The sequence below is a fragment of the Podarcis vaucheri genome, assembly GCF_965113315.1.
Source record: "Podarcis vaucheri genome assembly, chromosome: 6".
Classification (NCBI taxonomy): domain Eukaryota; kingdom Metazoa; phylum Chordata; class Lepidosauria; order Squamata; family Lacertidae; genus Podarcis; species Podarcis vaucheri.
The window spans coordinates 65,289,210-65,303,171 of NC_138764.1; the positions used below are offsets into that span (position 1 = coordinate 65,289,210).

The following is a 13,962-nucleotide window of genomic DNA, read 5'->3' on the forward strand; positions in this document are numbered from 1 at the left end:
TCCCCTCATAGAAGTGGAAATGAGAATTTGCATTACTTGGGACTATTTTATTATTATTATTAATATCCCTAGAGCTGCTGAGTGAGGAAAAAGTTCACACTCAGACCAGAAGGGTCTTAGGCAGGAGGCTTTTTGCTATAAGTATTGTAGATACAAGGTGGCCCCTATAAGTTGGTTCCTTCTTACCTTTGTTTTATTAAATAGCCATATAACTGATCCTCACAAGAAAGCTACGCGGGTTCATTACTACAGTGGTACCTCGGGTTACATACGCTTCAGGTTACATACGCTTCAGGTTACAGACCCCGCTAATCCAGAAATAGTGCTTCAGGTTAAGAACTTTGCTTCAGGATGAGAACAGAAATCGTGCTCCGGCAGCGCAGCGGCAGCAGGAGGCCCCATTAGCTAAAGTGGTGCTTCAGGTTAAGAACAGTTTCAGGTTAAGTATGGACCTCTGGAAAGAATTAAGTACTTAACCCGAGGTACCACTGTACTGGACATTTTGCATGATTTAGATAACAGGTTGCCAACACATTTAGGCCCCTAGGCACATCTTCATTTTTGAGTGAGTGCTGTCGTTGCTACTCCTTTCATCACTTATCTCTTCCCTGCACCTCAACCCTGATCAGCTCTTCCTCCTTAGAGACAGACAGACAGAAAGAAAGCACAAGCATGCACACTTCCCTTTTCCAAGGGATCTGTGTAAAAGTCAAATCTAGTAGAATTAATTTGACCATTGAAGCACATAGAGCTGAAAGACAAAGTAGGAAAGGGTGTCATTCTTCCAACTTCCTCTTTCTGTTCTATGCACGCTTTCAAGGGAGAACAAAGTAACCATCCTCACCACCTCATGACCAAAAGGGAAGTGAGAAGTGAGGGAGCTCAGAGGCTTTGTGACCACCAAGAGAAGACCTTAAGGGCCAATCAACTCTTCTTGGGCAAGGGTCTTGAGCAGGTGGTTGAAGACCAGATCCAGGTGCTCTTGGAGGAAACTGATTTTCTGGATACATTTCAATTTGGGTTTAGGCCTAGTTTTTGCAGAGAAACTGCTTTGGTTGCCCTGTATTTTCTCAGGAGAGAGACAGGAGAAATATGTCTTTGTTAATTCTTCTTGACTTCTCAATGGCTTTTGATACCATTGACCATGGTATCATTCCGGAGTGGTTGTCCAAGTCAGGTGGCACTGCTTTGCGGTGGTTCCAGTCCTACTTGGAAGGTCATTTCTAGTGAGTGATGCTTGGGGACTGCTCTTCGGCACTTTGGAGCCTTCAATGTGGGGTTCCTTAGGGTTTGATTTTATCCTGCATGCTGTTTAACATATACTTGAAATCATTGAGTGGGATTAGCCAGAGTTTTGGAATACATTGTCAGCAATACTTTACATCTTTACATCCTTTACATCTGCAGGTATGGCAGTGGATGTGGTGGATCGTTGTCTTATTTCATTAATGGACAGAATGAGAGTTTGTTTGTTATCAGTTTACAAGCTGGGTATTCAGTTTTGTTATTTCTTTCTTGTTCTATAGACTGTTCAGTATTAACCCGGGACTAAGACAAGAGTATTTAAACAAACACCCGGAACCACAGTATTAAGGTAAGACATTCTACTTTATTAAGATAATTCTGAGAATTCCCCCTCCCTACAAGGCCTGTGGTGTGTTAGAACCATTAGAGAAGCCATCTCCAGAGGCATAGCCAATAGTAAGGGATGATGGGAGTTGTAATCCAACAATATCTAAAAGCCACCAGGTTGGAGAAGGTGGCATTGGACCTAGAGGAGACCTCCTGCTTATTTAAGTTGAACCTCTGCATCATAACTTTTGTTTGTTCATCCCTGATGTCAGCTTATGTTAGCTCATATGTTTGGAAGAGCCAGAGCTGTCTGTGTAACATTTTAAGGTGTCAAATTAATCTAATGCCTGTTTCACAGGTCATAACTTTGATGAATTTATTCTCAGAACACTGCTGTAAGACAGAGAAGTGCAAACAGCTTTATTTCTCTGTGAGGGGAATGGATCAGAGCAGAAAATTAAATCTTGATCTCTCTAATTTGACTAGCTTTGTAAATCATATGTGCATCCTTACATCAGAAGACTTGGAAACTAGTGGATACTATCCTCATGATGATTGCATGATAATCAGCAATAAGAAAAGTTCAGAATATTCAATAACTGAATGGGAATATGTGGGACATCACAGAGGTATATAAAATTGTGGGTGATGTGGAGCAGGTGGGCAAAGAAAAGTCCGTCCCCCCGTCAGAATATTAGAAGCATCAGTGAGTCCTTCATTGATGCTGAATGGTGGGAGATTCAAGAGCAGCCAAATGGAAGCACTTCTTCACACAGTGCATGAACTATGAAATTTGATACTGTAAGATGCAGTGATGGCTGCCAACTTAACAGCTATAATGGATACTAGTCACGATAACTATGCACTACCTGCAGTGTCAAATGCACCATGCCACTGACTGCCAGTTGCTGGAAATACATCTGAGTAGGGGAGGAGGTGTTGTACTAATGTCCTACTAGTGGTCATCTATTTGGACACTATGAGAACAGAATACTGGACTAGATCAGCCTTTGGACTGATGAAGCATGGCTTTTCTTGTGTTCTTATTCAACACTGTTCCCAATTCTGAAAGTTCCTTCCAACACTGGAGTAGACTTGGCAGAAGGAGATGTTTCATGCTTTGAATTTCAAGGGCAGTAAGCATGAGGTGGTTCAGCAGAATATTTTCCCCTCCTTCTCCCACATTGATTACAAATTGTGGGTTTTGCTTCTGGGTTTAATAAATGAGGACAGTTCATGTCCTTAAATATCCTTATCCTTCATCAGTCTCTTCTTGACATGCTGCACGATCCGTGCAGCCAGCTTTCTAATCTTTCTGATTTCTAATTGGATGCAGAGAAAGGTTAGGGGGCTTTGTGCGATTCTGTCCTCTGCCGCCTCTGAGCATCTTTGGCTGTAGGGATTTGTTGCAGACAGCCACATGAGCCACAGCCTCTGAGAGGCTGAATTAGTTCACAGCTATTCAACCTTGGTTTTGCTTTCCCCCTCCTCCTCCTGCTGCTGCTGCTGCTGCTGCTGCCACCACCAAGACACAAATAATTGAAATGTAACCCATGCTCTGGTCACCATTATTTAGCATCACAAACAATGAGCAGAAAGGAGAAGACTGGCCCAGTTACTTTGGTGGATTCAGCCAAATGGATACTTCAGTGCGTTCCATCTGCATCCTTTCAGGACAGTGCTTTGTTTGCATATGTTAACCTTAGCCACGGTTCCATGTGCTCAGCATCTTTAAGCAGATGAGCCAGGAAGGATAGCCAAGCAGTACAGAAAGCAGGATTCGAGAGGAAGCACTATATTAGCAATTCGGAAATCATTATTCAAGCTGTTTGTGAGTTAGAATTTAAATAGAAGATGGCCGTGTCAGATTGCTTACAGCACAAGGCTCTGGTTTAATGGGGTGGGGGTATCAAAGGGATAATTTCTGCACTTGCAGCTTCTTCCAGCTCTGGGTGCCTTATGATGTGAGAAACTACATCTGCTGAAACTTTCATTTCTAAAGAACTGTAAAAGGCATAGAAATTGTCCCATATGCAATGTGTCAGACATGTGCAGACCCTTGGGTGAAATCCCTTAGGATACCATATCCTTTATACCACACATTTCCTCATACAGTGGTACCTCGGGTTAAGTACTTAATTCGTTCCGGAGGTCCGTTCTTAACCTGAAACTGTTCTTAACTTGAAGCACCACTTTAGCTAATGGGGCCTCCTGCTGCCGCTGCGCCACCGGAGCACAATTTCTGTTCTCATCGTGAAGCAAAGTTCTTAACCCGAGGTACTATTTCTGGGTTAGCGGAGTCTGTAACCTGAAGCGTATGTAACCCAAGGTACCACTGTATGTTCATTGCCTCATGAGTGAAAGAGATCAGCTTTATAATTTTGTTTGTAACACATGGGAACTTAAATGGGTTCTTTAAGGTGACACAGTCTATTCACAGACCAAGCAGTAGAGCAAGTGAGCAAGACTCTGAAAGTTGGCCCATCTTTCTCCTTGGACATGCAATGGTTGCTTGAGCTCTTTGACCCATAGTCCTGAATTCAACCTAAGACTGGAGAAAACATTTGCAAGCAGTGATAATCAGGTTTGCCAGGAGCAGTACTTTGGTCCCAAGCCATTTAGGTCTTTATATGCTAGTACCAACTCCTTGAATTTGGCTCTGTATCTCACTGGCAGCCAGTGCAGTACTTTCAGAACCGGTGACACCATTAGGCTTCCCCATTAGCAAGTTAGCCACTTCACTCTACACTAGCTTCAGTTTCTAGACTGTCTTCAAGGACAACCCCACATACAGTGCATTACAGTAGCCCAGACAGGCCACCAAAGTATGGACAACATTTGCTACCTTTTTGTAGCATTTGGGAAAGTCTTCTAAGATTCTGAGATACTGTTGGGAAACATGCAGGCAAAACTTGTGGCTGTTTTGCATGTGCAAGTGTCACAAAATGTGTTTCTATGTGTGCAAGTACCATGCCCTGGTTCCTTGGACGCTGGTTTGTAAATTGCATGGTGGAGAAGTGAAAAATCAGCAACCAAAATCCCAGTGCCCCCTGTGTGCCTTCCTTGAAAGAGAAACTGTAGAACAGATGGAAGCCAAACAACATGTGATTGGGAGAGAGAAACCCAGACCTTGCTGCAGCGATTCCAAATGTGAATTTATAGATTAGTAATCGGCTAATTTTAAAATGACAGATGCTGCTGCCTTTAGGGAGAGGCGATGAAGGGTGTTTCCACACATGTTAGCAACCTCATATGTATAGTCTTATCTTCCTGTGCAGTTCACTTCCTTGATTTGCATTGACTATTTGCAGGGCTAAGGGGAGCTTGGGCTGCATAGTGGGGATTTCCTTTTCATGCAGTGAGGTGAATCTCTTTATTCTACGGAACGGCATCATTTGAAAGCACTGTTGGAGAAGCCCATGAGATAGGAGAGAGAGAGAGAGAGAGAGAGAGATGAATGTTGCAGTTAATAAATAAATAAATATTTCCCAAGGACCAAAATTTGAAATCCCTTCCCATAGCCCAATCTGCTTTTTACCTGACTGCTATGTTGACTGGGCTGATGGAAGTTGGAGTTCAATAACATGTGGAAGGTCACAGGTTATCTGATTTTGTTTTAGAACCACTACCAGCTGCTGCATGTACTCAATCTAGTCCAGAGGACAAAAGGACTTACTGCACAGATGTCTTACATCACATTGCAGATCTCCTTGTCACCCTCAGTAGCTGCCAAGAACATAATTTGTTGGGTTGGAGGCTCTCATTATAATTGTGAAGCTTCATAGCACACTACAATAGCCTTCATCAACCTGTTGCCCTCCGGGTGTTGTGGACTATAACTCCCATCAGCCCCAGCCATTGTGGCCATGCTAACTATTACAACATCAAATGTGTGCTAGGCATGAGAGATAATGACCCAGGGGCTTAGTGGAGACTGAGTCTTCCCAGTCTTAGTCCAAAACTCTAACCACTCCATCACACTGGCTCTTTCTGTACATACCATCTCTATAGTGTTTATTACAAGCATAGGTAAACTTGGCCCTCCAGATGTTTTGGGACTACAACTCCCATCATCCCTGACTACTGGTCCTGTTAGCTAGGGATGATGGGAGTTGTAGTCCCAAAACATCTGGAGGGCCGAGTTTGCCTATGCCTGGTTTATTAGCACTGTTGGATTCTAGAGTGATGAGCTCCAACGCCAGCTGTTGCTCTTCTGGCCTTTTGCTATAGCAACACAAAGTGGTTTATATTTTATATGCTGTGGCATGTGCTTATTCTGAAAGGGTGGAGTGAAATGGCTTGGGAAGAATCGTTTTGTCCACACAGTCTCTGGGTGGTATTTTTTTAAAAAAAATACAACAACAACCCACACAATAATTTTGTCAATTTGCAATGCTCAATGGTGATGTTTGAGAACTGGCCAGCTCATGCCACCTTTCCAAATTTCCTAATATATAGCTTGTTCCTTTTACATCTCATTATTTGGTCTGTGTGCAGTTTTAGATCCAGCCATCTAATAATAATGCTTTTTTGTAACATCCATTTTAGTACCAGCATTCTATTCATATAGCCTGAGGGCTGTGAACTACTCAAAAGATCCTCCCAGTGGATATTCATCCATGACATATCAGGCAAAATGGAGAGAAAGAGTAGGAGGGGTGGGTGCAGTGTACTGTGAAAATTGCTGTGGTGATTGGAATCAATGACTGTGAGAAATATATGTTTCCCCCTTGAAAATGGTCCTTAATGGGTGTTGAGTAGTTAAAAGAAAAGATCTGACAAAAACAAAAAAAGACCCCAACTTTTAGTTATGCATTTAAATGAAAGTATTATTGTCTTCCTTTCTGGCTCTTGAACTCTTCTGGAATGTGCAATTAACTTTTGATGAAGTGTGTTTGAGTTGTACCAGAGAAGCTGTCATGATATGTTGCAACTAATGGTTTATATAATAAACAGAACAGAGTTTAATTCAGTGTTTTATGAGACTAAATAAACACAATCACACAATGACAAATGCAGGAGGTCCATATATTGTTGTACAGTCTGTCCATAAACATCTGGGTATCTCAGCATATAATATTTACATATAGTACTGCTCAAACAGTAGCTCAGATTTTATGTGTAGCTTTTTAGCTCTCCAGCGTTGATACCTACGCATTAGCCTACCACACTGTGCCAGTCCCAAATAAATTCCCTTTTTTTAAAAAAAGAAGATTTATTTATTTTATTTAAATAAATAAATAAATAAAGAAGAAGATATTTATTGAGAATTTTAAAATTACAAAGAAAAAGAAGGAAAAAACAAGAGAAAGAGAAAAAGAAAGAAAAAGGTAGATAGAAATAACAATTAAACAATACAAATCAATAAGAGCCATAGTCAAAAAGAAAAAACAAAACACAAAACACATCAAAATCAAATAGCAAAAATAAACAAAAAAATTAAGAACAAATCCAATATTCCCAAATCCTTAACTTTCATTAACTTATTTCATCGACCTCCTCACACCTCCCTTTTTTGTATTCTAGTTATTAATTATCTCAGCAAATCCTTTCCATCTTTCACAATATTCTGTCATTTAATTACCTTAATCTATTTTAACCTTATCTTACCATAAAAAACCTTAAAACTTAAAGCTTAAATCTTATTTATACCAAATTCTTTTAACCATAACATATTCTTACATAATTCTTACATAATTCTTTTTAATGTTTCTGCTAAAGCCAAATAATTTCATTCCAACATTTTTCTAATACTCATTAATTTTACGATACTTTTCCAAATAAATTTTTATAACTTTCTTCCAATCTTCATCCATTGTCTCTTCTTCCCGGTCTCGGGTTTTGTCAGTCCTTTCTATCCCATCTATCTGGTCCATCAACCTGGTGACCTTATATCCAAGGCTCTTAAATATTTTCCATGCCCCTTCCGCAGGTCTTCTTCATATTTATACCTGCACTTTACTTTGTCTTCTGCTGATCTTATTCTTAATTTCCCTCCTTTCACTCGGGGAGACTCCAACTTGACAGTATCTTTCGACAAGTCAGCCCCTTTTCCATAGTCAACACTGAAATCCATGTGATATTTAGAGGCATGTTTCAAAGTCCCTCCAAAGTTAAGGGCCCCCACATCTCCGAACTCCCCCCGGCCCAAAGCCAGACTCGAAATGTCAAAACATCCCTGCATAGGGGGATCCATCCAGCCCCCCATCTCCAGACCAAACAGAACTCCATCTCTCCAAATCTGACTTTTTCCAGGTTCATTCGTCAAATCCAACAACTCATGTTCCTGCTGGGCCGCAGCTCTCTCCATAACTGTTACTTGAGATTCAGCAACAACCTCCTCCTTTATCTGATCTGTCAAAGCACATTTCTGGGTTAATTCCTGAGTGGGTTCTATATAGGTACCCACTGCCTGTCCAAAATTTCCGATCGCAATAGTCATCAAATCCACCTTTTCATGTAACTGTTCCAATAAAGCACTTGTCTTGCAAAAAGCAAGCACAAAGCCTCCTCTAAGCGCATTCTTGTTCAAGGTTGAAGTCTGGTCCCACGATCTTTAATCTCTACAGCTGCAAAGCTCCCCAGTTCGGCTCTAATAACAGTTTCACAAGCTCCCTCTAGGGGAAACATTTTCTATTTGTATCCATCTTTTTTTTCCTTTTTTTTATAAGCAGATCTAGCAACAAAATTTTCCTTTTTCGGATATTTTGTTCCTTTTAAATGCGAAAGGGAACAATGGAATCAATATGTTTCTCTTCTTTTGACTATCTGTCAAAAACGTTTGTCCATAGTCAATGAACTTCCCCAAAACGTCTGTCCTGACACCCCACTCCCAGGTTCAAGACGGTGGAAATTTACCTTTCTTTACTCTCTCTCCTGCAGGTTTAAACAATTAAAAAAAAAAAAAAGTTCCCCCCTCTTCTCCTGCTTCCAAGGGGGGTTCAGTAATTTTAAATGATGAAAATTTAATCCTTTACAAACGACTTTCCAGACTCTAGCTTACAATGTCTTTGCTTCAAACTGTTTACAAAAGCGGAAGGCGGACTTCCTGTTTAGACCTTCCCGCTCCGGTGCCAAATTACGAGGTTTAATAATCCAATTTTTCATTCTACTCACGGATACTTGTTTAGAGTCCAATTGACCACAGGAAAAAAGTCAGCGCTCTCCGACAACAGCAATGAGGCTTCACTCCGTGAAAAGAGCAGTCAATTCGAAGCACTGCGCCGCTCACCCCATATCGCTCCGGATCCCCGTAGCCGGGTTTCCCCGTGAGTAGGAGAGGCGCTGAAGGTGCCAGCCGAATCCCAGGTCCACAGGCTTCTCCTGCCTGTGGTTTTTGATGGGTCTCTGCCTCGCCGTGGTGGTCCAGACCCTAATTTTCACGGAGCGGAAGCCCGCCATTGCCGGTGGCGCTAACCCGGAAGTCCCCCGAAATAAATTCCTTCTCTTCCATAAATCTATTTTCAAATTCTATAATATGAGTGTTTTCATCCATCTGCTTCTTCTTTTTCTAGTGGTGATTTAGATTGTTGATTGAATTAATAGTGACCTTAGGGCTCTGATGCTTTTCATCTTTTGTTTCGACAAACCTACCCAGATATGAAAAAGGTTGATATATGTTTTAATCTGCTTCTAGTGTATTGCTGATTTTTTAAAAAATATTTTAAATAATTATTTTTATTGATAATTTTATTGTTTTATTCTCTTTGAAAACCACTTGGAGTAGGGGCTTTGTTGTTGTTTGTTTAGCAAACAAGTGGTGTATAAATTTTATAAAATAAATAAAGTCTAGGCCCTAACAGAAAACCATTAGCTGTTTTTGCTAAGGATAAGGATCTTGGTAAACAGAAGAGCTTTCAAGCTGTAGGCATTTTGTTCATGGCTCTCATCTTGTTTGCAAGTAACGAAAGAGGGATATTATATATTCTATCCTGAAGCTAAACAAATAAATAATCAAATAAATTTCAGATTTCAGCTATCAGTCATTTATTCTGCAACTTTGGCAAACAACAACAACAACAACAACAACAACAACCTGATATAAAATGTCTCTTATGTTCAATATTGTCCATTTATGACAAAGATATCATACGTACCATGAAGCATTCTTCTTAATATAAATGAGAAGGTAGTTTATACTCAAGATACCACATTATGGCTGGGATGGAGAACCTGTGGTCTTCCTGATGTTTCTGGTCTTCAACTCTCGTCATCTCTGATCATTGGCCATGCTGGTTTAGGGCTGATGAGAGTTGAGTTCAACAGCATTTGAGGGCCACAGGCCACAGGCTCTCCATCCCTGATTTATTCTTTGTGTAATCCCAGTAAGGTAAAAAAGGTAAAGGACCCCTGGGCGGCTAAGTCCAGTCAAAGGCGACTGTTGTGTGTGGCACTCATCTTGTTTTTCAGGCTGAGGTAGCTAGCATTTGTCCACAGACAGCTTTCTGGGTCATGTGGCCAACATGACTAAACTGCTTCTGGCACAGTGGGACACCTTGGTGAGTGCCAGAGTGCATGGAAATGCTGTTTATCTTCCTGCCACAGTGGTACTTATCTACTTGCACTGGTTGGCAGAAGCTGGGACAGAACAACAGGCGCTCACCACCATCAGGCAGATTTGAACCTCTGACCTTCCGATCAGCAAACCCAAGAGGCTCAGTGGTTTAGACCACAGCACCACCAGCATTTTCATGTGTTTCCGTGTGCTCTGGCTTCTGTCATGTTCCATTGCTCCAGAAGTGGTTTAGTCATGCTGGCCACATGATCTGGAAAGCTGTCTGTGGACAAACACCAGCTCCCTCATCCTGAAAAGCAAGATGAGAGCAGCACTCCATATTCACCTTTGACTGGACTTAACCGTCCATAGGTCCTTTACCTTTTTGCAGTGATCCCAGTAGGAATCTAAACAGAAGCAGCATCTCTCTGTCATCTAAGTCAATCCCAGTAATAGACAAACATGCAGAGATTGTCTCATATTCTCCGCTTTCAAAAAGCAAGTGAATGGAAATGAGACTTCCTTTGTTTGTTTGACCTGTGACTTCCTGAACTGGGTTTTCCTCTGACCTCTTCATTTGGTCAGGTTCTTTGATGGACAGCTACAACATATGGATTACTGTAGGAGGCACTTCCACAAAGAGGCAGATGGAGAGCCTTGCAGGAGGGGAAACAAAAGCTGTCAGTGGGAGATGCAGGGGCTGTGTGTGCAAAGGTTCTGTGAAATGGTCATTGATTGGGAATCTTTCTATTTTGCAGATGGGCCTTGAGATGGGCTTTAGATCCTTTAGCTTGGTCAGTGTGTTGGTAGAAGGGAAATAGCGAGGGGGGAGGAGGAGAGGGTTGAGGCATGAAATTTTAATGAGCAGTTAATTGATAATGTATCCCAAGAGACTGGTGTGCTAGAAGGACATCTGATGGAAAGGAATAAATTGTGTTAGGCTCCCTGTGGCACAGAACTTCCTTCATTTGGAGCCAAAGGGTTGGAGAGGATACTGTAAATGACTTTTGGAATAAAGGTTGTTTTGCCGGCATTTATGTTCAAGAATGGTGTAGGGCATAAAGAGGTAAGAGAGTAAAACCAGCTTTTGTGTTTCATACATACTTAAAAATAAGGGAAAAGAAACCACCCTGGTTATCCTGCTTGTTCCAGTCAGTCATAAAACTGAGGTGATTCAGGACAGATTAGGAGAACTCTCAGAACAGGATATAGAATCAGAGCCACTACAGTTGTCTTCTGGATTTGTGATAGTTTTTATATTGTATGACAACAGCCAAAAGTGAAAAACAGATTCCTTATAAAGATGGAAACCAGGAAATCTAGGCCATGTATTATGGGAAAATGTATGAGGAAAGGAAGCTATATGACAAGTAATCCTAAGTAGGCCCTAAAATGTTTTTCCTACAAATGACATTTTTAACATCCTTTTAAATTGATCCCTTACCTTGTATAAACCAGTAACAAGTTGCTGTATTCTTTGAAATGTGATGCAGAAACCTCTACAGGAACAGTTTACTACTGAATCACTTGTAATTATGTGATTAAAAGCTATAAAGCAGGAATCACAAAGTGTCTTCCTGGGGATATTAGCAACTGGCATTTTTATGTTCATTCTGTAAATTGTAAATACAGTTTAAATGCTTAATTGCTACCAAAAGTACTCTGATACTCCTGAAAGGCTGATTAAAAACAGTTCTCTGTTCTGGGATATTTCATCTCTTTAATTTTGCCAAGGAAATATTATTTTTTCTCTCACTTCTTATCTTTGCCTCTGTGCTTTTCATTGGTGCTTTTTTCACTTTTATAAATGTTCTCTAGACTTCTTAGCTACTCCTTTTCTATAATTTTCAAGGCTGAACTTGAGCCAGTATTTACTATGTCTGCCCCACTGTGGTGATAATAAAGAACAGTAATGCTCTCCCACAACTTTGGTAATTAAAAATCCCAGTGACCATGTTCCCAATAACCATAGATAGAAGAATCAGCCTATGTGTGAGCAATCCCTTCCCTTCTTCCAGAGCAGAGACAAAAACCAAAAGGCAAAGAATTACAGGCAAAACATCACATGGTTTGTTTCTCTCCAAACAAACCACAAGAGGGAAGCCAAGAACAGCCCTTGGTTTCTGGTCATGATTTGTTTGGAAAGAAACAAACCATGTGCTGGTTTGCATATAATGCTAAGTCAGCTGCTCTGTAGTTTCTTTCTCCCATCTAGGAAGGAAGTACATACAGAGTGATTGAGCTGCATAAACGAGCATGCAGCTCTAATTTTTCTAACCATAGTTTATGGCCTATTAATGGTGATCAAAATCACGCCTTTATTTAGTTGGCTACTATGTGACAAGTGAAAGCTCTGCATAAAGAGATAATTAGGAAATCAACTGGGCTTCCCAATTTTACCATCTGCATTTTAAAAGCCACATATTCTTCCTGTTTGTTAAAAGCATGATAATTGTGGCTATTTTTGTACATTGGTGCAGTTTAGTACTGTGTGATTTTTCATTGTGACTATAATTAGTACTTGGATGAAGTTTACTTTTAGATTCTCATTTACATAGCAGAGTAGTTATTCACACAGATACCGGAAATGAATTAATTTAAAGCTAAATATAAACTGTGTGCCTTAAAGTGTATGGAGATGCAATATGTTATATACACAAAAGGAAAAAGGATGGAGTACTCAGTCTGGGGATGTCTGGACTCTCTAAACAGAAAATATTGGTGATAAACAACACATTCCAATTTTGAGCTGTTCTTTGGTGACTTAGTGCCTCAGGGCATACAGATAGTGGTAAGGGTTATAAAATTGTAATACAAAAAATATCTAAGTCTTAAAATCAAAGTCAAGCAATAGTAACTAGATAGTGTTTGATCCCTTTGGGAAGAGACATAGTTCAGTGGTAGAAAACATGCTCTGTATGCAAATAATCACAGGAACATTGGGAGCTGCCTCATACTGAGTTGGACCATTGGTCTATCTAGCTCAGTATTGTCTGCACTCTCCAGAGTTTCATACATGGGATCTTTCCTAGCCCTACCTGGAGCTGCCAGGGATTGAACCTGAGAAACTCTGCAGAACAGATCCTGTACCTGAGTCAGGTTCAACCACTAGCATCTCCAGGTAAGACTGTGAAAGGTTCCTGCTGAAAACCTGGAGAGCTGCTGCCAGCCAGCATGGGCAAATGCTGAACTGAATGGGCCAATGGTGTGATATGAGAACAGATTTAGGGGGTGCATGAGGAGACGAGAGTGAGGGGAAGTTCCTTCTCACAGCCGAAAGTCCTTCTGTTAGTGGATGTATGTAGCTGGATACCACTCTTTCGTTTGTTCTTATCCCCCCACTTAAATTCACCCTCTGTTGACATGAATCATTTTTGTCTACAGCAAGACGGGTATCAACTTTCTACTGCTAGGAAACCTCACCCACAAAATGTGACATAACAAGGATGCCTCATGATGTATATATGACTAGGAACTATAGCTGGCATGCATTGCTCTTTTGGGTCTCTTCCCACAAAACATTTGAGTAGACAGCTTAAAAGTTAGTTGCCATGGGCATTTAGAGCAGGTTCAAACACTGACAACCATAGCTAATTAATCACTATTAGCAGAGATGAGAAAGGCCTTTGCCTGAGATCAGGGAGATTTTCTGCCAGTATATCTGATGGTATTGCAATATAGATCAGTGGTTGCGCTTTATAACATTGGCACCGCCAAACAGATCTTTGGGTTTCTTATTTGCCTTTTCGTTTAGTATTTATAACTTTCACTGTACAAAACAAGTGATTCCAGAAGAAAAAATTGAAATGTGTACTTTGAGATGTGTTCATGAAGACAACCCCCCCTCTTCCCACCCTAGCACACACACATGGTAAGTGTGTGTGTAAATAGCCCTG

General features: G+C 40.8%; 1 protein-coding gene across 14 annotated transcripts in view; it reads left to right on the forward strand.

Annotated features, from left to right (window-relative positions):
* NFASC (neurofascin) overlaps window positions 1-13,962 on the forward strand; it is a 185,333-nt gene that overhangs the window by 53,279 nt on the left and 118,092 nt on the right. For all 14 annotated transcript variants that reach the window (XR_014221161.1, XM_082228115.1, XM_082228109.1 and 11 more), the window contains one exon: window positions 1,527-1,594. The gene's annotated coding sequence lies outside the window, so the exon portion shown is untranslated. The remainder of the gene's footprint in view (window positions 1-1,526; window positions 1,595-13,962) is intronic.